Raw genomic sequence first — 24,452 nt, 5'->3', positions numbered from 1 at the left:
AAATAGCTCAAAATATAATCACTGAATGTGAAAGAAACAGCTTTATATACAAAAAAAATTGTTGGCTCTCAGTGCAAATGACAGCAATAGATGTCATGACTGTAAACATATTTAAAAGGCAGTTGAGGAAATGACACTTGAGGTAGAGGGGTCATGAAAGTAAAAATAAAAATACAACTGATAGGAAATAGTTCGATGGCTTTGAATCCAAGTAAACTTTTTACCAAATTATAAGGTTAACATTAATGTCTCTATAAAAATGAGTAGAGAATCTTAGCTGGGGTTTAAAGAGTAGCATATTGAAACAAAATTAAATTAAAGAGTTAATATCTAAGATTAAAGGAAATGCTTACATCAACTAAAGGTGAGAGAGTATATGGGTTTATCAGAATATTCAGGGCTGGTTCTCCAGGATAAAATAATGCCCCTCCATTCCTACTTCTGTTGAACTCCGTATCAGGCCTGTTATAAACTATCCAAGTTAGAAAGCAGCAACCTCTCCAGCAATGACAGTTTCTCCCTTTATGGAACATCTCCAGGGGTAATACTCTACAAGCTTAAGAAGTTAATGATTTATGAATTTCAACTCTCTTTTGCACTAATTCACGTCCATTTTCTCTCATTTGTGCTCTACAAGTAAATTCAGTAGATAATCTCACCATGAATTTGCACATTCATTTATTCATTAATTTATTATTTCACTCCACAAATATTTATTATCTGTTCTACGTCAGACTTCGGAAGTAGCCATTTACCTCCCTGAAGGACCCTCTTAGAGTTTCCCATGTTTCCTGATTGAATGAGTTTATATCATTGTGGCTTTTCATTCACTTGGAGTAAGATAGTTTGTTTTAACCTTTGCATAATATGGTAGAGTTAAAAGCATCACTGCATAATCTGATATTCTTAACCGAACTGAGATGTAGTTAAGCAGGTAGTTTGACTAATTTTCATGGGAAACCCAGGGCTCCAAAATGAATGCCCTGTTTTCCCCCATTAAATTTTTCTTCCTGTTTTTCCTGCTTCATATTATGTCATCACATTTACTCCATTTTTCAAGCAAAAACCACCAGTCATTTTTGTCTACTCCATCTCTCATCCCTAATCTACTGGCAACAACGAATTTCCAGTAGTTACTTTTTCTCTCAAGACTTGCTTCTTCAGCCTCATTGTTTTGTTAGTATCCTCCTAAATTTTCTCTGCACAGTTCACCCCAGCCCAGTGCCTGGTAGAGAGTAGGTGCTCATGAATTAATTAATGCTCTGTTTTTTTCCCTTCGGTGCTTTTCTACAGTGGCATGATAATACATTTACCCAAAGACTTTCCAGTGAAGTGGTTACAAAAGTGAAGTCAGACTGCCTTGTGTTCAAAGACTGTATCGTTATATGTAATCCCTGTGGCCACTTACGTACCAAGGAGTAAAAACAAAACTTACCTCAGGCAAGTGCTGGAGGCTCAAATGTGTTAATGCATATAAAGTATTTTCCTCAGTACCTGACACATGCTAAATGAGCTAAAATAGTCAACATCCTTAGGACACTCTCTGCAATGTCCATTTTGTTTTATCAATCTGGAAAATGCCTGCTTACCCTTAAAGTCTGAGCTTAGTTGCTACTGTCTTCCTGAGGCCTTTGCTAAACCTCTTAGGGAAGTGTGCCATTTTATGCATGTGAATATTGCCACTTTTCTCACATTACTGAAATCATGTATTCAGACTTGTATTTCCCCCACTAGACTATGAACATCTCTGAGAGGAGCAATCTTGTCAGAATCACTTTTGTATTCCTAGGGCCTAATGAGGAGTCTGGCATTTTAAGGGACAGACTGAATATTAGATAAAGTGATTTCCTAACATTATAATACTAGTACATGGCAGAAAAGTTTTTAAGTTCTCTCTAAATAAAATACTAAACTGAAAATGACAAAGGTTACATTTTGAAAGAAAACCAACTTGCATCAATGTTATTAAATCGCCTTTTTTTTTTTTTTTTTTTGTGGTTCACGGGCCTCTCACTGCCGTGGCCTCTCCCGTTGCGAGGCACAGGCTCCGGACGCACAGGCTCAGCGGCCATGGCTCACGGGGCCAGCCGCTCCGCGGCATGTGGGATCCTCCCGGACTGGGGCACGAACCCGTGTCCCCTGCATCGGCAGGCGGACCCTCAACCACTGCGCCACCAGGGAAGCCCTTAAAACGCCTTTTTAAAGTCACCAAGCCCCAGGTGGCAGTGGGAACAGAAGCAATTTCATTTCCAAATTGTGAAAAAACTCTTGCTAGCCTATAAGTTAAGATGCATCCTACCTTGAAAGTACTCCCCTTGGTCAGAAGACTTTGCACTTCTTCACTGAACTCCTTGTATCTCCCTGAACTTAGCTCCTGGCTTGCTGTGAAGCTGACTACATCAACATAACCAATTTCCTTTCAATTGAATGAATAGGTACTTGGCTCATCAAAACAGGCTGAACCGCCCACTACAGGGGTTGATTCTGCCAGGCCTTGCCTCTCAGGTGTACTTGATTCACACTGAACATAGAAATCACAAGCACTAAAGCGGTAGCTCCATTTCCCTCTACATTCTCATAACTTTTTGTGTCCAAAGAAGAGTAAATGTCATCTGTGAGTCAGAAATAATGAACTGTCTCTTGTTCTCTCTGTGTAACTCTCCTCTCTGCCTTCTAGCTCCTCCTTGGTTACTTAATGATTCCATTTTCTCCGCAGTGTGGTTGTTCATTTGTAATCTGGCTGTTTCAATACACTGAGGCCTGGAAAACTGTGACCTTCACAAAAAGACAAGTATAAATCTGTGGAGGGATATAGGAAAATAATGATAATAGTTAATTTATCATCTCCTACTATATGCCACATTATCATGTATATTGTCTTAGTAATTTTACAACTCTTTAAGGTGATTTTTGCCAAATAAAAATCGGAGACTCAAAAAATTCAAAAACATCCCAAACCATATAGCTAAGCTGGTGTAAAGGCAGGATGTGTGCCCTGGTCAGTGTGATTTCTGCGTTCATCCTTTTTTCCTTATGTTTTACTCTTTACAACATCGGGCAACGAACCCATGTCCGCTGCATCGGCAGGCGGACTCCCAACCACTGCACCACCAGGGAAGCCCCTCTTGAATCCTTTTTAAATGTGTTGATTAGAACCAATAATTTAAAAATAGTCTGGCTTGGAATACGAAAAGCGAACTTCTAATTCTGTCTGAGAACTAAATGAATATCCCAAATTAATGACACCTTTTTATTTTATGTGGAACTCAAACGTTTTGTGTACCTTTGAAGGGGGTAAGAATGAGGGCCCAGGAGAAGCCACCCATCACTGTTAATCTTATTGTTCAATTGGAGTCTTTGAAGGAGTGTGCCCCAGGTGGAAATAGGGAATGATCCGTTCACCTTCAGCTGGGCAATGAACTAGCTAGTTAAGAACACCAGTGATTTTCTGTCCCCTAAATTTTGTTCCAACATAATAACTGCATTCAATCTCTAGTGAACTATGATTAGATGTCTTGTCTTTCCACTTTTCCTATCTACCCATCATTACTGAACTTTTCATTGTAATTGGTGCTTTACTACTAAGTGTACTAATTTTAACTTGTCTTCATTGAATCTATTTTTAGGATTTAACTAAGGTAATGTTCTTGATTTTTAAAACTATATTTTTACTCTTATTTCAAAATAATGCATGCTTACTGTAATATTTTTGGAGGGGGCATCTAGATTATTGTAACTTTTTAAAAAATAGATATATTTTGACTAAAATATGAATATCCTCCTCTGATCTCCCTGAAACATATTCCCAGATGTAACCATAACAAACAAGTGTTTAAACTCCTTCCAGATATTTTCCCATGAATAATCAAACACACACACGTTATGTGCATGTGTATATATGTATATATATATACACACACATACACATGTGTATATATACATTTTATACAAATATGATATATACCATTTGTTGAACCCTTAATATTTCTTAGGAATCACATTATATCAAAATGGTTATGGCCCCAGGCTGTGAAACTGGACAGGCTGAATTCAAATCCTGAATCACCTTGTACTAGCTATATGAATCTTGGCAAATTATTTAAGTATTTTATGCTTTAATTTCCTCATATATAAAACAGGGATAATAACAATGTCTACCTTCTTGGGCTACAGTGAAACTATGATAAAAATACACGTAAAACATTTAGAACGATGCCATTCAGTAAGCAGTAACTATTATGGCTTTTCTTTCATTTAAGCCTGGTAGGGTAGTAATCCCCCAGAGAAGGAACTGCTACTGTACCCATTTTGATGACAAGGAAATTTGAGTTTAGAGAGTTTAAGAAATTCCCCAAGGTTACACAAAAGTTAGTGATGCAACAAGGCATTAATCTAGGGAACAGGCTACATGCCCATGCTTTAAGTTCTATCCTATCTAAACTACACTAAAGAGTACTATACCAATCTCTAAATACACTCAGTGAATCAGTGCTCTGCTACTTAACATTTTCACTTAAAATATAATAATAATAAAAGAAGAGCTAACTTATACTGACCATTAATTGTGTGTTGAATGCTTTGCATGTGATATCTTGTTAAAAGATAATTTTAAAAATGAAGAAAATGAAATGTAGGTGGAGTACCTTTTTCGACATCATGCAGTAAATAAGAGGCAGAGCCTGCAAAAGAATTGTTTTGCCAACATGAAAGTATATTCACTTAAGCTCTTTTATTTATTCCCACCATACACTGGGCATACTTCTATGTAAGAGCAAATGAATCTACTTAATACTGTATTATTGAATGTATGGATGCATTATGACTTATTTAACCCATTCCCATACTGATACACATTCAGCATTTTTGAAATTAAAAAACAATGTTATAATAATCATTTATGTATATATATATATATTTTCAAATTTTGCATGATTATTTCTGCAGGATACTTACTCAGAAACAAAATGTCTGAGTTAAAAAAATAGAGATTTGAACAACTGTACCCTATAAATAGTTGTACAATTTTTCTCACACATCAATAGTATGTAAATGTCTCAAGGATATTCATATGTAAATTATATTTCTCCATGTTTTTAGGTTGAGTTTCCAAATGTGGAGTCTAAAACAGGATCATATGATATGTTGAGGGAGAGCTTTGAGGAGAAAGAGAATGAAGAAGCATCACAGAGCACGGAAAGCAGCTAAGGAAGGATGTGGCCTCAGTTAGATCTAGCTTCAGTCTGTACCCAAGAGGAACTCTACATCTTGAATGACAGTCAGTCACTGAACACAAACTGCATCCTTATGGGGTGAGTAAATGGGGTGACTCTCTGGAGAATTGGACAATTCTGAGCCTTAGCAACTCTACCTCTAAGCAGGTGGGGTGGCAACACTGGCTGAGAAAAGGAATCTAGGTCAGCAACAGAATCTATGCTAGTTCACACTTCACAAGTCACAGGCCCACTTATGTTAATACTAAATATACTGCAGCTAGGCACAGCTTTTTTCAGATTTTTATCTGTCACAATTTCTGAGAAAACTTACAAGAGTGGGACAAACTGTAGGGCAAACTACAATTCTCAATGCTATAGTTGGTCTGGACACAATAACTGATACTCATCATCACTCTCCCCCCAAATTCATTCTAGATTGCCCTCCCCTTTGGCTAGCACTTCTGTATGTCTCAGTGGCTTTCATGATGAATGATCCATACCATGTCCAAGGAGACTAAATCCATTTTTATGATGCCCTTATCAGGGGTTGGTTGCTCTCCTTGTCCATTTGTGGTTTCAGTTAAGTTTGGGAATATCAAGAGATGCGAGAAGGTCACCAGTGTTCTATACATTCCTCTTCACCCCCATTATGTGGTGGTAGCCTGCCCCTCCTTGATGATAGGGTAACTGACCCCTGCTTGCTGATCTACTGTAGCAAGGAACCCAATCAGACCAGGGGACAGTGATAGCTTACAGACACTCTTACTTGTATCCTGTTGGAAATGTCCACCCTGGACTTGGGACTTCAGACACTGAGTCTTGTGAGGACAAGAGGTACAAATCCCACAAACAGAACACTAAAACTGATGGTAAGCAAGGCCAATATTATTATAACTTATTGGTCCCTAAACCCATCCAGTCTACCGATTGGGCACACATCACCATATAGTGGCCATTGGTTTAAGGTTTATACTGCATCCTGAAAGTTACTACCTCATTTTCACTGACTGTCATCCTCAAGCTAGTGTCTTAGCTCTGACTTCAAAGGTTTAAGTCTACTACTTTATCAGGGTAGAAATTTCAGAATAGTTTTGTATGTGATAAGATCTATGAATCCCACAATAATGTATCTACCACTGACTGTAATTCTTCATCATATAACAATCTCTTAGTCCAAGAAAATGCTATATGATTTCATATGTCAGCTTATTTCACATTCTGAGCTCTGAGTGGCGCTGCTGGGGCACAGTAGACAAAAAAGACAAATTCAAATCCTAAGTATGGTCAATCCTGGTCAGGCGGAATTCTGGCCAGTCTATTCCAGAGTGGAAGGCATCTAATGCAGTCAACTTACCACCAAATGATTCGTTAGTCTCTTTTTAAAGTGAGTACTGTATTTCAGCCATGGCACTGAACTTTGTTGCAGGTGGTCTGGACATTCAGCAGGGGAAGTAGCAAGACAAACCTCAACAGGGTGCCATGTACTTGCTCCAAAGTATAGCCCTCATCTTGGTCATCATCTGCTATCTACTTTATGAGTCCACTGTCCAAGCTTTGATGGCTAAGAACAGAAATCGGCTGAAATCTACTGGCCAAGTCATGCTGCCCACTTAATTGTTTAGAAGCTCTTCAATAGTGGATAGTTTTTGGTAGAAATTACATGATCCTCACATCCTGTGTCCACTTCCATAGATTCAACCACAAGCTTCTTCCCTAAACTTGCTTCTCAAAGATCTCTCAGTTGTCTCAATCTTAGTTGTTCAGATTCCAACCAATTAGCTAAGCCATTCTCCTGCCTATAAATCCAAGCATAATCTTACCTCACATCACAACTTTCACTACACAAAGTGGATGGTCAGTTACATAACCCAAAGCTTTGCCCATTGGGGAGATTTACTCTCAATGCTCCCTTTTCAGATAACCCTTATGTGAGAAGGTAATGTAGTAATAAAACATTTTCATCTTGCAACCACATGTTAACCTGACTTACCCTTGAATCAGGCTCAAATTATTCTTATCCTCTATCAGCTGGTTCCCGTGAGTTTGGGTGTGAGCTGACAGGAGTCAGTGCAACATGGACTGGTAACATGAGGATCTGGTCTAGCTCCGCATACAGCTTACTGTGATCTTTGGACACGCCTGATGCTAATCCTGAATGTACCATTTCCATTTTACATTGGGTTTCTGCTGGGTCCATTTGACTTTATTACATGGTGGTCTGACTGGACCCAGGACATGACTGGCAATACTGGCCACATGGCCACTTGGATGTGATATACCTTGCCTTTACTAGGGCACAGAAGCAAAATGAGGTCTTTTTAAATGGGTCTTCTCTCTGATGAGAGAAGGCTAATTGCTTGGCATCACTAGGAACAGAATGAAATGCTGAGAGTTGACACAATTTTATGTCAAAACACCAGAAAAGTTTCTCATGTATACATACATATATATATATATATATATATATATATATATATATATAATTTGAAGGAACAAAATGCATATTCCCAGATATTTTTATTGAACTTATAAAAACGAAGTGGTAATGGATTTTGGAGTCAGTTCACATTTTTATGGAACAAGGGATAATAAATTGAAATAAATTAATTCAACAAATCATTATTTTAAGCAACATTGTGTCAGAAAAGGAAAAGTGGGACTGCAGTGTAAAAGCCTAAAGTATAAATTGGTAAAATTTTATAAGACATTAAAATGAAAGGTCACATTGCTAAGCGTAACCAAAATTAATGACAGCACTTCCTCCATTCTGGAAGAGAACACAATGAAGCTTCCGTACTCTGGGGATCAAAAACCCACAATGCAACTCTGGGACATTGAATCTTCTAGCACATCAGCATCACCCTGCTGGGCTATCACCATGGAGGTCCCACCACAACGCATCCATAGCCATAGGAAGCAGCACCAGGATGTTGGGGATCCACAGACACCATCACTGATGACATGGATATTAGCCTGAGGCAGTAGTGGTGGTGTTACACTGTGGACACTAGCACTGCAGTAGCCAGAGCAGTGTTATTGGTCTGGCATAACTCCCTTGTTGGTCAGTCTTTTCCACAGTGCTTCAAAGGAGTTCAATGTCATCAACTTGCCACCAAGATTGATTGATTGGCTGGCATCATTCCTGTGCCTTTCCAATTTATTAGTCTCATAAGAACCAGAAAGTAAAAACATTGAAATGAAAGCTGAAAGGTTCTCATTATTTTTAGATTAAAGTAAAAATTATGACCGCTGTATACCTCTCAGGTCCACATACAGCTCTATCTCCAGCTTGTGTAAAACTACTTGTGATTCCCTGGATTACTACTCACTCATCTCAGTTCATTTCGGGCTATTTTGCATAGACAGTCCTTTCTAGCAGGAAAGCTCTTTTCAGGAAGTTTGTTAATGGCAGGCTATGGATTCAGGCAGAGCCAGGTTTAGGAATAGGCTACACCTCTTACTACCTATGTTAACTTCCACAAGAAATTAATGCTATTGAACCCTCCTGTTCTTATCGGTAAAATGGAGATAGTAGTGGTAGCATTTTATTAAATGATACAATCATAGTATATTAATAAGATTATATTAATTATAAATGATAAATGAGATATTAACAATTTCTATAGTGATGGATGTATGATGATGATATCTTATATTTTGGGAACATTTACCATATGACAGTCATACTCGTTCTAAGATTCTACATGTATTATCTTATTTAAGTCTCCAAATAGCAAGCTATGAGTTAGTAAAAATATAACAAAAATTAATAATTGTTACTATTATGCACTCCCTCTATACACACTTTTCTGTGGTTAGTTTCTATTAAAATTTCAGCTTAGACATCACTTTTTTACTGGTAGTTTTCTGAACCTATAGAAATGGTTTGAACTCTCCTCCTATGTGTGTATGTAGCCCTCATAGCTTTTTTCATTATCTTCCTGTTTTCTTCTATTCTTCCCCTCAATAGACTGTCTGCTGCTTCAGGACGGGAGCCAGGGCATATTCATCTTTGCATGCCCAGCGTGTGGTGCAGCTCTTCACATATATTAAGAGCTTATTGAATATATTTAAGTAAATTAAAGAATAAGTATATTGTTATTAGGAAATGAGTGGTAGGATGGCTCTTCATCCTGGGCTAAAGGCAGTAGAAGCAGCCGTTGTTTTAACTGTCTCCCCACGCACTAGATGATTCTACAGAAAGTATGTCCTCACAGCAGCCAGAGCAAGAGAGCAGAGAGTTTTTGCATCATTTAACATCATTTAAGAGAGAAGTTATTGGTGGTAAATGCATGATACCTTCCCGGGATTGCCAAAAATTGGATGGAGATATTTTACAAAGGCCTACTTAGATTTCCAGAACATTTTGTGGGAAGAAGAGCACCAAAAATATTGCTTGTTATTAATGTAATCCTATTGAAACTCCACATATATTCTATAAATAGGAGTTAATACTTTTGTTTGCTTATACGGATGAAAGCATTTAAGGTAAACACAAAACAAATTCTATTTTCTCTGGAGTTATCAAAAGGAAGTCTTACTTGTGCCTAGAACTGTTACCTGGGAAAGCAATGTATTGTCATGATTTCCTCAAAATAAATTATGAAAAGAAATATAAATATTCCTGATTTCAGAATGTTAGAAATTACTCTGAAATCTAACAGGTATAGATTTCAGTCATTGGAAATGAAACAAGGAAAAAAACACAGGATTTTAACTCATCATTATTCTTGGAACAGGCAATTTAGAAAACGTGAGCCAAAGAACTGTCAAATGTTCTTTGACAGTGCATATGTCACTTGATAAGGGGCAGATGTCACAGGCCTGTAGAAATTTGTTATTAACAGGTAAACAAGTTAGTTTTAAGATCTTATAACAAATTATTTTCATGTTACACATGTATAAATTACGATTTCCGTATGTAATCTGAAGATGATATCAATATTATAACATAGCACAATAGCAAAGGGGTTCTTGAAATAATCTAAGTATCATATTGCTAAATATTGCTAAGCATGTCATATGAGTTCAGAAAAAGGTGAGTGTTTTTCAACATAAAAATAAAATTTGGGGTACAGTAAAATCCTACTGTTTGCTTGATGTTACAATACAATACCCAAGACTATACATTAGGAATATATTCTTTTGGCTTTCAGAATATATTTAAGAGACTAGAAATAACACCATTCTCTAGGGACTGTATTTCTATGGTTAGTATTAGATGAATCATTTCAGTAATGCAAGTTTAAAATATAAAAAGTCTTTTTTACATTAAATATACATGAGAATACAACAGAAATAAAATCATCCCAATTTCTCTGTCACCCTTGGACTACAGAGAAGAAAAATTTTAACAGTGCAAATAACAGATTTGAAAGGTAAAAGTAGATTTATAGGCAGCCAGAATTTAGTATAAAAAATATTTTTTCATGGGTTTCTCATTCCAAACATTAAAATAAAACTCTTCGAAGAAGTAGCAATAATGTTTTCCCCCAAGTATTATATATATCAACATATGCTTGGCCAAAGTACTAACCTACCATATCTTTTCAGAAAGCAAGTTATAATTATAATGTAACTACTTAAGATATTGTTAATACTAATTTTGAACACTTTTGAAGTATATTATAATAAACCCATTATGAAACTATACAAAAAATATGCTCTTTTGCCGCTCCAAACACAACTATTTTAATTCTCCCGAAGTCTCCTTGTGAATATTATCATACACATGCATAATTTACATAGTTATTATCATCATGCACATTTAATCTTGATTTCTGTTTCAGTTAATACTGTATATTCATATACTATAAATAATATATGCTAATATAATTACCTTATTGATATTGTCATTTATTCAATTTAATTTATGTAATTCAATACAATTAAATATAATTTACATGAATATTCTTAGTTAGGCATTTAGCTTATTAATTTTAGTCATTACATACATATATGTTACTCTAAGGAGTATCTTTGTGAATATAGCCATTTTATTATTTTGAAAGAATTGCTAAATTCCTATTCCTAGACCATTTTAGACATCCATTCACTCATCTGTCGTGTGGTGAAGAGAAAGAATACTTCCTAAGGAAATCTACCACGAAAGGAGGCTCGATCAACTTTAGAACTTAGATCATAACTGAATTTTTCAAAATCACTGTGTTGTTTCTCCATTAAACCATATTGTTTCCTCCTATAGAAAAAACATTCCTGAAAGTGGCTACATAGGGCTATCTGACCCAGGGTCATTTCCGATGTCTATTAAATTAGAGTGGAGATTATCAGACTCCACCCTAGGTCTCCTGAAATTGAATTTGTGGGGTCAGAATCTGAAAATCTACATTACTACCAAACTTTTCAAGTACTTTTTGTCCACTAATGATCGCAAAATTACTTCTTTGTCTCTTCTAAATGATTGGGAGCTTTCTCCCATTAGTAGGATTCACCCATCTTCACAAAATTTGTCTTAATATGCTTACTACACATCCTTAGAAAATATTTCCCTAGTTTTTCTCTGAAAGTACAGATGCTGAAGTTTTCTTTTTTAATTTTCTTTTTTAATTTTCTTATCCCATTTTATTCAATGTTTGCTAATGAAATTATCTGGCCAACACACTTGTGAGCTTCTTCCCTTCACTGATATCTTGGTACAAATATCCTGAGGCACTCCTGCCTCCTTGAATGGGTAGAATGTTGACTCAATAACAATCTAGGTTGACTCCAGTAATCACTTTAATTTTTTTAGTTATCCTTCATGCCAAGCTCCTCATGCTGGCCTGTGGAGGTTTTCTTTTATACCAGTTGAATTTTAAGGTTCATCTTTTGGAATACAGCTGGTTGGATTCCCAAAGGAAAGAATTTGATGTGTTGGCAATATTAATGGGAGTATTTGGCAGAAATAAGAGAAATGTTATTCTTTGTCAATTTTAAGTGGATTGCTCTTAAACTTTTAGGGCATATGCCTGTAACATATATATTTACCAGCTTTTGGCTGCTTTCAGAATTCAGTGATTTATGGTAGGCCTCCTGCTATCAGTTTGCACTGATTCATGTTTAACGAACACCTTTATGAGAACCAGAATTCTCGTTATTGTAGAGATGTAGTTTAGGATATACTCTAGTACTCTAGTACTTCAGGAGAAACCCGGAAAATATACTGCCCTTCAGTCTAGCATCAAGAAAAACTATCTTGATCAATTGTTTGATTTTGTGTTTGGACATTATGAACTGTTTATCTAAACTTATTTTAATTTCTGTTTTGGCCACTAGGAAACTTGAGCCAAGTTTTTGGCCAGCTCTAGCTCATATACAAAAAGCTACAGCATGCAATTTTGTGTGCAAATATTTTCATTGTTTCTATTTTCTACCCATATACTCCCTTTGTCTTACTCTCATGACAATTTTTTTTGCTATATTATTTATTTTAATAACTAATCTTAAATATTTTGTACAGTAAGATTGAGAATAAATTATTTTTAATATTTAAATATATATTTAATTACATTAATATTTAATTATAACAACAGCTTCTGAGCATTAATAACGTCATTTAAATAATTTTCTTATTTAATGACTGTTTTCATATTATTTTATTGTTTTCATTGCATTCTTTTGATCATCAGTGATAGTAAATATTTCTGCTTTTCTTCATGTGTGAGCTTTTTGTTTCTGCCCTTAAAGTTATTTTCTTTTGGCTATATATACTAGATAGGTAGGTATTGGTAGGTAGATAGATAGATGACAGATAGATAGATGATAGATAGATTAGATAGATAGACTGGTAGCAGATATGGATAATTCAAGTAAGATGCACATATGTGTTTTAACTGATGAGGTATATACCCATTACCTTTTTTCATTTAATTTTTATATGTTCAATTTTCATTGAACAAAAGGTTTGAATTCTTATTCAAGAAAACATTTTCAATTGTCATTTATGAATGCTGCTTTAAGAATAATTCTCAATGACAGGCAAAACACTGTTTGCACTTAAAAATGGAAACCAACAGAAAAAACCCTGAAATTTACAATATTCTGCTATACCATGAATCCAAACGTCTATGCATGATCAATAGAAACCATCAGTAGACAGCTGCTTTAGCCTATTTTTAAATGGAATGCTGTTGTAGCAATGGTACTGTGTTGAGAAAAATCAATGTTTGAGTATATGGAGTTAAAATGGCTACTATTTCATAAATGTTAAAGCCAATAAAGTACCCATAAAAAACTCAGTGTTTATAAAGTATATATAAATTTATGATGACAGATCTGCTGTGCCTTCAAAGGAAACATAAATGTACTTCTTAAATGGAATGAGTCTTGTATACTAGTCTAGAATGTCTGCACTTTCTTTGATTTGTTGTTACAGGAGTAATGTTAATTAAGGCTCATAGCAACATATGGAGATAAAATGGAAGATTTGTATGTCTGAGTGATTCTAAATTCATGAGTAATCCTTTACCCATGACTTGAAATCAACTTCCTTGCACAAACCAACTCTGCAGCCACATTATCTGCAGCAGCAAGAAATATTGCACCAAACTTATGAAGCTCATCCCTTGCAAAAGTTCTACCAAACATTATCAAAATATCCTCCTAGAAATATTGGCTTCCCTTGCTACTATGCCTCTTTTTTTAGTCTGTTTGTAGGTTGCGCATCTTCAATGACAAACATTTTACAATCCTAAACACTGCAGACTAAGAGTCTGACCTTCCCTAATTAGTTAAAGCAACACTCCCCAGCCTCTAATTGTCCTGATACCATTTCCTTCCTCTTGTATTTTTCTTTCTCGCCCTTATTATAACAGTATTGTTATATATTTGTTTGTTTATATAAAACTTCCCTTGCTCACTGGAATATAAACTGTAGAGCAGAGATGTGTTTTAACTTCCTATTCTATCCTCAGTGCATAAAACAGTGCTTGGCACAAACCAACACTCTATAAATATTTGTTAAATGAATAAATAAATTCTATAAATCTCTCCAAAGTGGGACCAATTAATAGTGCTGGTTCTAAAAGTATCAAACAATTTAACCCTAATTGATGCATCACGTAACAGGGGAGAACTCTACATGAGTTTTCCTATGTTTCCATAGGAAACAGTTTTACTGTGAAATGGGAAGAGGTTTGGTACCAGTTTGGTTTGGGTATCCGTTAGTTTGGATACCAGCCTGGGCTCAGATCCTTACACAGACATTTAGTTACTCTGTGGTTCAGAGCAAGTCAGTTAATATCTCTGGCTCTCAAAGTCACCTGTAAATTAAATATATCGCTCTCTGGATTATTATGAGGTCAAGTAAAATAATGTTTGCAAATGTGTGGAATGTGGTAGGTGCTTATCAAATGTAAATTTTGTCCCTTTTCATCTATGAATAAAATGCCAAAGGCATAATTTTTAAATCTCTTTAAAACAAGCCCAAAACAATTTTTTTTTATTATTCAGTGAGGCAGATCAAGATCTATTTTTCTCTAGATATTTGTAAAAATTAATAATAAAATTATTTGATCTGAGAATATCAAAATCTAAAAGGAAAAGAAAAATACAGTACGTTCAATAACATTTTGACACCATACATACACGGAATCACTCTCAAGTAACTCTGAATGTTGAATAATAGGAGAAAAGATGCTATTCATAAGAAACCCATGAGAAACTTCATTGTATCAAGAGGGTAAAATACACTTTAATTTTATTCTAGTTGACCAAGCACCTTGGCCAAATTATAGATCCATATCTTAGAAAACATCTGTATTTCTGATATATTAGGTCACTTTCTTTTAAATTGCATTTTGCATTATGTACTAGAGTGATAAACAATATATCTTAGGTAGATCTATAATGGCTTGTCAAATGTTTGAGATCAGGTACTTAGTGTTACTGATTTTGTATCATCTAGCAAACTTAATGCATTAAATATAGTGGGTGTTTAGAAAACGTTGCTTGAATTAATTTGGTGCTAATATTAGATAATCTATTGAATTTATAAACTGGAGGGTAGTCAACACATTTACAAACATTATTTAATAGGATATAAAAAGTATCACATATATTTTATTGATCTCACCTACTTCTGTCAAAATTCACTCATTCAATAAATAAAGTGAACAAAATATAGAAAATAAAATCCTTCAGCAAAATAAGAAAAATTCAAGTCACAAGCTACGCAGAATACAGGTCCAAATCTATAAAATTGAAGCTCAGAGGCTTCCGGGAAGATGGCGGAAGAGTAAGACGCGGAGATCACCTTCCTCCCCACAGATACACCAGAAATACATCTACACGTGGAACAACTCCTACAGAACACCTACTGAATGCTGGCATTAGACCTCAGACCTCCCAAAATGCAAGAAACCCCCCACGTACCTGAGTAGGGCAAAAGAAAAAAGAATAAACAGAGACAAAAGGATAGGGACGGGGCCTGCACCAGTGGGAGGGCGCTGTGAAGGAGGAAAAGTTTCCACACACTACGAAGCCCCTTCGTGGGTGGAGACTGCAGGTGGCGGAGGGGGAAAGCTTCGGGGCTGCGGTGGCGATCACAGCAACAGGGGTGCGGAGGGCAAAGTGGGGAGATTCCCTCACAGAGGATCAGGGCCGACCGGCGCTCACCAGCCCGAGAAGCTTGTCTCCTTACCCGCCGGGGCGGGCGGGGCGGGAGCTGAGGCTCGGGCTTCGGTCGGAGAGCAGGGAGAGGACTGGGGCTGGCGGCGTGAACACAGCCTGCAGGGGGTTAGTGCACCACGGCTACCTGGGAGAGAGTCCGGGAAAAAGTCTGGACCTGCTGAAGAGGCAAGAGACTTTTTCTTACCTCTGTTTCCTGGTGCACGAGGAGAGGGGATTGAGAGCGCTACTTAAAGGAGCTCCAGAGACAGGCGCGAGCCGCGGCTAAAAGCGCGGACCCCAGAGACAGGCATGAGACGCTAAGGCTGATGCTGCCGCCACCAAGAAGCCTGTTTGCGAGCACAGGTCACTCTCCACACCCCCCTTCCGGGGAAACTGTGCAGCCCGCCACGGCCAGGGTCACGGGATCCAGGGTCAACTCCTCTGGGAGAACGCACGGCGCGCCTCACGCTGGTGCAACGTCACGCCGGCCTCTGCCGCCGCAGGCCCGCCCCGCACGCCGTGCCCCTCCCTCCCCCCTGACCTGAGTGAGTCAGAGGCTCTGAATCAGCGGCTCCTTCAACCCCGTCCTATCTGAGCGGAGAACAAACGCCCTCCGGCTACCTACACGCAGAGGCAGGGCCAAATACAAAGCTGAGCCCCTGGGAGCTCTGAGAACAAAGAAGAGAAAGGGAAATCTCTCCCAGCAGCTTCAGAAGCAGCGGATTAAAGCTCCACAATCAACTTGATGTACCCTACATCCGTGTAATACATGAATAGACAACGAATCATTCAAATTGAGGAGGTGGACTTTCAGAGCAAGATTTATGATTTTTCCCCCTTTTCCTCTTTTTGTGAGTGTGTATGTGTATGGTTCTGTGTGAGATTTTGTCTGTACAGCTTTGCTTTCACCATTAGTCCTAGGGTTCTATCCGTCTGGTTTTTTTTGTTTGTTTTTATAATTTTTCTCTTTTTTTTCTCTTAATAATTATTTTTTTTGTTATTTTAATAACTTTATTATATTTTATATTACTTTATTTTATTTTGCTTTATCTCCTTTCTTTTTTACCTTCCTTCCCTCCTTCCTTCCTTCCTCCCTCCCTCCTTTCTTTCTCTCTTTCTACTTCTACTAATTCTTTCTTTCTAGTTTTTCTCCCTTTTATTCTGAGCCGTGTGGATGAAATGCTCTTGGTGCAGCAGCCAGGAGTCAGTGCTGTGCCTCTGAGGAGGGAGAGCCAACTTCAGGACACTGGTCCACAAGAGACCTCCCAGCTCCACATAATGTAAAACAGTGAAAATATCCCAGAGATCTCCATCTCAACACCAGCACCCAGCTTCACTCAACGACCAGCAAGCTACAGTGCTGGACACCCTATGCCAAACAACTAGCAAGACAGTAACACAACCCCACCCATTAGCAGAGAGGCTGCCTAAAATCATAATAAGGCCACAGACACTCCAAAACACACCACCAGACATGGACCTGCCCATCAGAAAGACAAGATCCAGCCTCATCCACCAGAACACAGGCACTAGTCCCCTCCACCAGGAAGCCTACACAACCCACTGAACCAACCTTAGCCACTGGGGACAGACACCAAAAACAACAGGAACTATGAACCTGCAGCCTGCAAAAAGGAGACCCCAAACACAGTAAGATAAGCAAAATGAGAAGACAGAAAACCACACAGCAGATGAAGGAGCAAGATAAAAACCCACCAGACCTAACAAATGAAGAGGAAATAGGCAGTCTACCTGAAAAAGAATTCAGAATAATGATAATAAAGATGATCCAAAATCTTGGAAATAGAATAGACAAAATGGAAGAAACATTTAACAAGGACCTAAAAGAAATAAAGATGAAAGAAACAACGAAGAACAACACAATAAATGAAATTAAAAATACTCTAGATGGGATCAATAGCAGAATAACTGAGGCAGAAGAACAGATAAGTGACCTGGAAGATAAAATAGTGGAAATAACTACTACAGAGCAGAATAAAGAAAAAAGAATGAAAAGAACTGAGGACAGTCTCAGAGACCTATGGGACAACATTAAACGCACCAACATTCGAATTATAGGGGTTCCAGAAGAAGAAGAGAAAAAGAAAGGGACTGAGAAAATATTTGAAGAGATTATAGTTGAACACTTCCCTAATATGGGAAAGAAAATGGTTAATCAAGTCCAGGAAGCACAGAGAGTCCCATACAGGAAAAATCCAAGGAGAAATACACCAAGACATATTAAACTGTCAAAAATTAAATACAAAGAAAACATATTAAAAGCAACAAGGGAAAAACAACAAATAACACACAAGGGAATCCCCATAAGGTTAACAGCTGACCTTTCAGCAGAAACTCTGCAAGCCAGAAGGGACTGGCAGGACATATCTAAAGTGATGAAGGAGAAAAACCTGCAACCAAGATTACTCTACCCAGCAAGGATCTCATTCAGATTTGATGGAGAAATTAAAACCTTTACAGACAAGCAAAAGCTGAGAGAGTTCAGCACCACCAAACCAGCTTTACAACAACTGCTAAAGGAACTTCTCTAGGCAAGAGAAGGAAAAGACCTACAATAATGAACCCAAAACAATTAAGAAAATGGGCATAGGAACATACATATCGATAATTACCTTAAATGTAAATGGACTAAATGCTCCCACCAAAAGACAAAGGTTGGCTGAATGGATACAAAAACAAGACCCATATATTTGCTGTCTGCAAGAGACCCACTTCAGACCGAGAGACACATACAGACTGAAAGTGAGGGGATGGAAAAAGATATTTCATGCAAATGGAAACCAAAAGAAAGCTGGAGTAGCAATCCTCATATCAGACAAAATAGACGTTAAAATAAAGACTATTACAAGACACAAAGAAGGACACTACATAATGATCAAGGGATCGATCCAAGAAGAAGATGTAACAATTGTAAATATTTATGCACCCAACAAAGGAGCACCTCAATACATAAGGCAAATAATAACAGGCATAAAAGGGGAAATCAGCAGTAACACGTTCATAGTAGGGGACATTAACACCCCACTTTCACCAATGGACAGATCATCCAAAATAAAAATAAATAAGGAAACACAAGCTTTAAATGATACATTAAACAAGATGGACTTAATTGATATTTATAGGACATTCCATCCAAAAACAACAGAATACACATTTTTCTCAAGTGCTCATGGAACATTCTCCAGGATAGATCATATCTTGGGTCACAAATCAAGCCTTGGTAAATTTAACAAAATTGAAATTGTATCAAGTATCTTTTCCAACCACAAAGCTATGAGACTAGATATCAATTACACGAAAAGATCTCTAAAAAATACAAACACATGGAGGCTAAACAATACACTACTTAATAAAGAAGTGATCACTGAAGAAATCAAAGAGGAAATAAAAAAATACCTAGAAACAAATGACACTGGAGACACGATGACCCAAAATCTATGGGATGCAGCAAAAGCAGTTCTGAATGGGAAGTTTATAGCAATACAATCCTACCTTACGAAACAGGAAACATCTCAAATAAACAACCTAACCTTGCACCTAAAGCAGTTAGAGAGAGAAGAACAAAAAAACCCCAAAGTTAGCAGAAGGAAAGAAATCATAAAAATCAGATCAGAAATAAATGAAAAAGAAATGAAGGAAATGATAGCAAAGATCAATAAAACTAAAAGCTGGTTCTTTGAGAAGATAAACCATTAGCCAGACTCATCAAGAAAAAAAGGGAGAAGACTCAAATCAATAGAATTAGAAATGAAAAAGGAGAAGTAACAACTGACACTGCAGAAATACAAAAGATCATGAGAGACTACTACAAGCAACTCTATGCCAGTAAAATGGACAACCTGGAAGAAATGGACAAATTCTTAGAAATGCACAACCTTAGAAATGCCAAGACTGAATCAGGAAGAAATAGAAAATATGAACAGACCAATCACAAGCACTGAAATTGAAACTGTGATTAAAAATATTCCAACAAACAAAAGCCCAGGACCAGATGGCTTCACAGGCAAATTCTATCAAACATTTACAGAAGAGCTAACACCTATCCTTCTCAAACTCCTCCAAAATATAGCAGAGGTAGGAACACTCCCAAACTCACTCTACGAGGCCACCATCACCCTGATACCAAAACCAGAAAAGGATGTCACAAAGAAAGAAAACTACAGGCCAATATCACTGATGAACATAGATGCAAAAATCCTCAACAAAATACTAGCAAACAGAATCCAACAGTACATTAAACGGATCATACACCATGATGAAGTGGGGTTTATTCCAGGAATGCAAGGATTCTTCAATATATGCAAATCAATCAACGTGATACACCATATTAAAAAATTGAATGAGAAAAACCATATGATCATCTTAATAGATGCAGAGAAAGCTTTTGACAAAATTCAACACCCATTTATGATAAAAACCCTGCAGAATGTAGGCATAGAGGGAACTTTCCTCAACATAATAAAGGCCATATATGACAAACCTACAGCCAACATCGTCCTCAATGGTGAAAAACTGAAAGCATTTCCACTAAGATCAGGAACAAGACAAGGTTGCCCACTCTCACCACTCTTATTCAACACAGTTTTGGAAGTTTTAGCCACGGCAATCAGAGAAGAAAAGGAAATAAAAAGAATCCAAATCAGAAAAGAAGAAGTAAAGCTGTCACTGTTTGCAGATGACATGATATATACATAGAGAATCCTAAAGATGCTACCAGAAAACTACTAGAGCTAATCAATGAATTTGGTAAAGTAGCAGGATACAAAATTACTGCACAGAAATCTCTTGCATTCCTATACACTAATGATGAAAAATCTGAAAGTGAAATCAAGAAATCACTCCCATTTACCACTGCAACAAAAAGAATAAAATATCTAGGAATAAACCTACCTAAGGAGACAAAGGACCTGTATGCAGAAAATTATAAGACACTGATGAAAGAAATTAAAGATGATACAAATAGATGGAGAGATATACCATGTTCTTGGATTGGAAGAATCAACACTGTGAAAATGACTCTACTACCCAAAGCAATCTATAGATTCAATGCAATCCCTATAAAACTACCACTGGCATTTTTCACAGAACTAGAACAAAAACTTTCACAATTTGTATGGAAACACAAAGGACCCCGAATAGCCAAAGCAATCTTGAGAACGAAAAACGGAGCTGGAGGAATCAGGCTCCCTGACTTCAGACTACACTACAAAGCTACAGTAATCAAGACAGTATGGTACTGGCATGAAAACAGAAAGATAGATCAATGGAACAGGATAGAAAGCCCAGAGATAAACCCACACACATATGGTCACCTTATCTTTCATAAAGGAGGCAGGAATGTATAGTGGAGAAAGGACAGCCTCTTCAGTAAGTGGTGCTGGGAAAAATGGACAGGTACATGTAAAAGTATGAGATTAGATCACTCCCTAACACCATACACAAAAATAAGCTCAAAATGGATTAAAGACCTAAATGTAAGGCCAGAAACTATCAAACTCTTAGAGAAAAACATAGGCAGAACACTCTATGACATAAATCACAGCAAGATCCTTTTTGACCCACCTCCTAGAGAAATGGAAGTAAAAAAAAAAATAAACAAATGGGACCTAATGAAACTTCAAAGCTTTTGCACAGCAAAGGAAACCATAAACAAGAACAAAAGACAACCCTCAGAATGGGAGAAAATATTTGCAAATGAAGCAACTGACAAAGGATTAATCTCTAAAATTTATAAGCAGCTCATGCAACTCAATAACAAAAAAACAAACAACCCAATCCAAAAATGGGCAGACGACCTAAATAGACATTTCTCCAAAGAAGATATACAGACTGCCAACAAAGACATGAAAGAATGCTCAACATCATTAATCATTAGGGAAATGCAAATCAAAACTACAATGAGATATCATCTCACACCAGCCAGAATGGCCATCATCAAAAAATCTAGAAACAATAAATGCTGGAGAGGGTGTGGAGAAAAGGGAACCCTCTTGCACTGTTGGTGGGAATGTAAATTGATACAGCCACTATGGAGAACAGTATGGAGGTTCCTTAAAAAACTACAAATAGAACTACCATATGACCTGGCAATCCCACTACTGGGTATATACCCTGAGAAAACCATAATTCAAAAAGAGTCATGTACCAAAATGTTCATTGCAGCTCTATTTACAATAGCCCGGAGATGGAAACAACCTAAGTGTCCATCATCGGATGAATGGATAAAGAAGATATGGCACATATATACAATGGAATATTACTCAGCCATAAAAAGAAACAAAATTGAGCTATTTTTAATGAGGTGGATAGACCTAGAGTCTGTCATACAGAGTGAAGTAAGTCAGAAAGAGAAAGACAAATACCGTATGCTAACACATATATATAGAATTTAAGGGGAAAAAATGTCATGAAGAACCTAGGGGTAATACAGGAATAAAGACACAGACCTACTAGAGAATGGACTTAAGGATATGGGGAGGGGGAAGGGTAAGCTGTGACAAAGCAAGAGAGAGGCATGGACATATATACACTACCAAACGTAAGGTAGATAGCTAGTGGGAAGCAGCCGCATAGCACAGGGATATCGGTTTGGTGCTTTGTGACCGCCTGGAGGGGTGGGATAGGGAGGGTGGGAGGGAGGGAGATGCAAGAGGGAAGAGATATGGGAACATATGTATATGTATAACTGATTCACTTTGTTATAAAGCAGAAACTAACACACCATTGTAAAGCAATTATACTACAATAAAGATGTAAAAAAAAAAAAATTAAGCTCAAACAATACTAGGCACTGAGAAGTAATACACATTTCCTAAGATTTTAAGCAAGATACAAATGTATTTAAAGGTAAGTGTGATATATATAAAAGAACTCTCTAATGTTCCTATAGTGAGCAAAGTAAAAGCAAAGGCAGACTATGAAAGAGGAGCAGTGACTATCAAATAGTTTTACTCAAGTACCTCCAAAAAAGGTTTTTTAAAAACTGTATACACACTCAAATATTTCCAAATTGCTGTAAAATTTTTATTGTAACCATATAATTGCAAAAAAATGTAATTTCTGTGGTTGCTTTTTTAAACCATTACATAACTTAAAAAAAAAAACATATACAAACATTACATGACTTAGGAGTACTCTGCGTTCTAAAACTTCATGTATTGCCCTGACATCTTTAAGTTTCACTGGCTCCTCAGTTTCCCTGCTCTCACCACATATGTCCCCACCCAGCAGGAAAGGTTCCTGATCTGACTAGTTTCCCTATCAGCCCAGAACTACAACTATGCAGCCAGAAACTCAAACCTGCACAGGCTGTAGCAAAGCATGGTTTTGATCTACTAAGCTCTGAGTTATGGTCCCAGGGGTCTTCCACTGCACCTCCCCCTTACTTATGCCTCTGTTAACAAAAAAACCGATCCTCAGACTTATAGAGGAAAACATCTGTGGTATAGTGAAAGGGTTAATTCAAACCTTCCTTAAGCCAGTTTCCTTAAACCATACAACCACTGGCACTGGGGAGGCCCCTGTCCCTAATGATACTCATCTGAGGCTTTCTGGAGAAGGGGAGAAAGCAATTGATAAATATGAACAGTATAAAAAGAACCCCTCACACCAAATACATCCAGTGACAAAAAAGGAAGGGGGGAAATAAAGAAAAAAATCTGGACACAAAAAATAATGTAAATAAAAACAAAAATAAACAAATAGGACCTAATTAAACTTAAAAGCTTTTGCACAGCAAAGAAAACCACAAATGAGATGAAAAGACAACCCTCAGAATGGGAGAAAATATTTGCAAATGAAGCAACTGACAAGGGATTAATCTCCAAAATATACAAACAGCTCATGCAGTTCAGTATCAAAAAAACAAACAATCCAATCAAAAATTGGGCAGAAGACCAAAAAGACATTTCTCCAAAGAAGACCCAAATGGCCAAGAGGCACATAAAAAGATGCTCAACATCACTAATTATTAGATAAATGCAGATCAAAACTACAATGAGGTATCACCTCACACCGGTCAGAAAAGTCATCATCAAAAAAAAATCTAGAAACAATAAATGCTGCAGAGGGTGTGGAGAAAAGGGAACCCTCTTGCACTGTAGGTGGGAATGTAAATTGATACAGCCACTATGAAGAACAGTACGGAGGTTCCTTAAAAAACTAAAATAGAACTACTATATGACCTAGGAATCCCACCACTGGGCACATACCCTGAGAAAACCATAATTCAAAAAGACACATGCACCCCAATATTCATTGCAGCACTATACAATAGCCAGGACATGGAAGAAACCTAAATTCCCACCGACAGATGAAAGGATAAAGAAGGTGTGGTTCATATATACAATGGAATATTACTTAGCCATGAAAAGGAATGAAATTGGGTCACTCATAGAGACGTGGATGGACCTAGAGTCTGTCATACAGAGTGAAGAAAGAGAAAAACAAATATCGTATATTAATGCATATATGTGGAATCTAGAAAAATGGCACAGATGAACCTATCTGCAGGGCAGGAATAGAGATGCAGACATAGAGAATGGACATGTGGACACGGAGGGGGGAAGGGAGGGTGGGGTGAACTGGGAGATTGGGATTGACATATATACT

The sequence above is a fragment of the Delphinapterus leucas genome, chromosome 5 (genome assembly GCF_059928025.1).
Source record: "Delphinapterus leucas isolate spDelLeu-1000000601 "Yukka" chromosome 5, BTC_Dleu_Yukka2, whole genome shotgun sequence".
Taxonomy (NCBI): Eukaryota; Metazoa; Chordata; class Mammalia; order Artiodactyla; family Monodontidae; genus Delphinapterus; species Delphinapterus leucas.
This window is presented reverse-complemented; position numbering follows the sequence as displayed.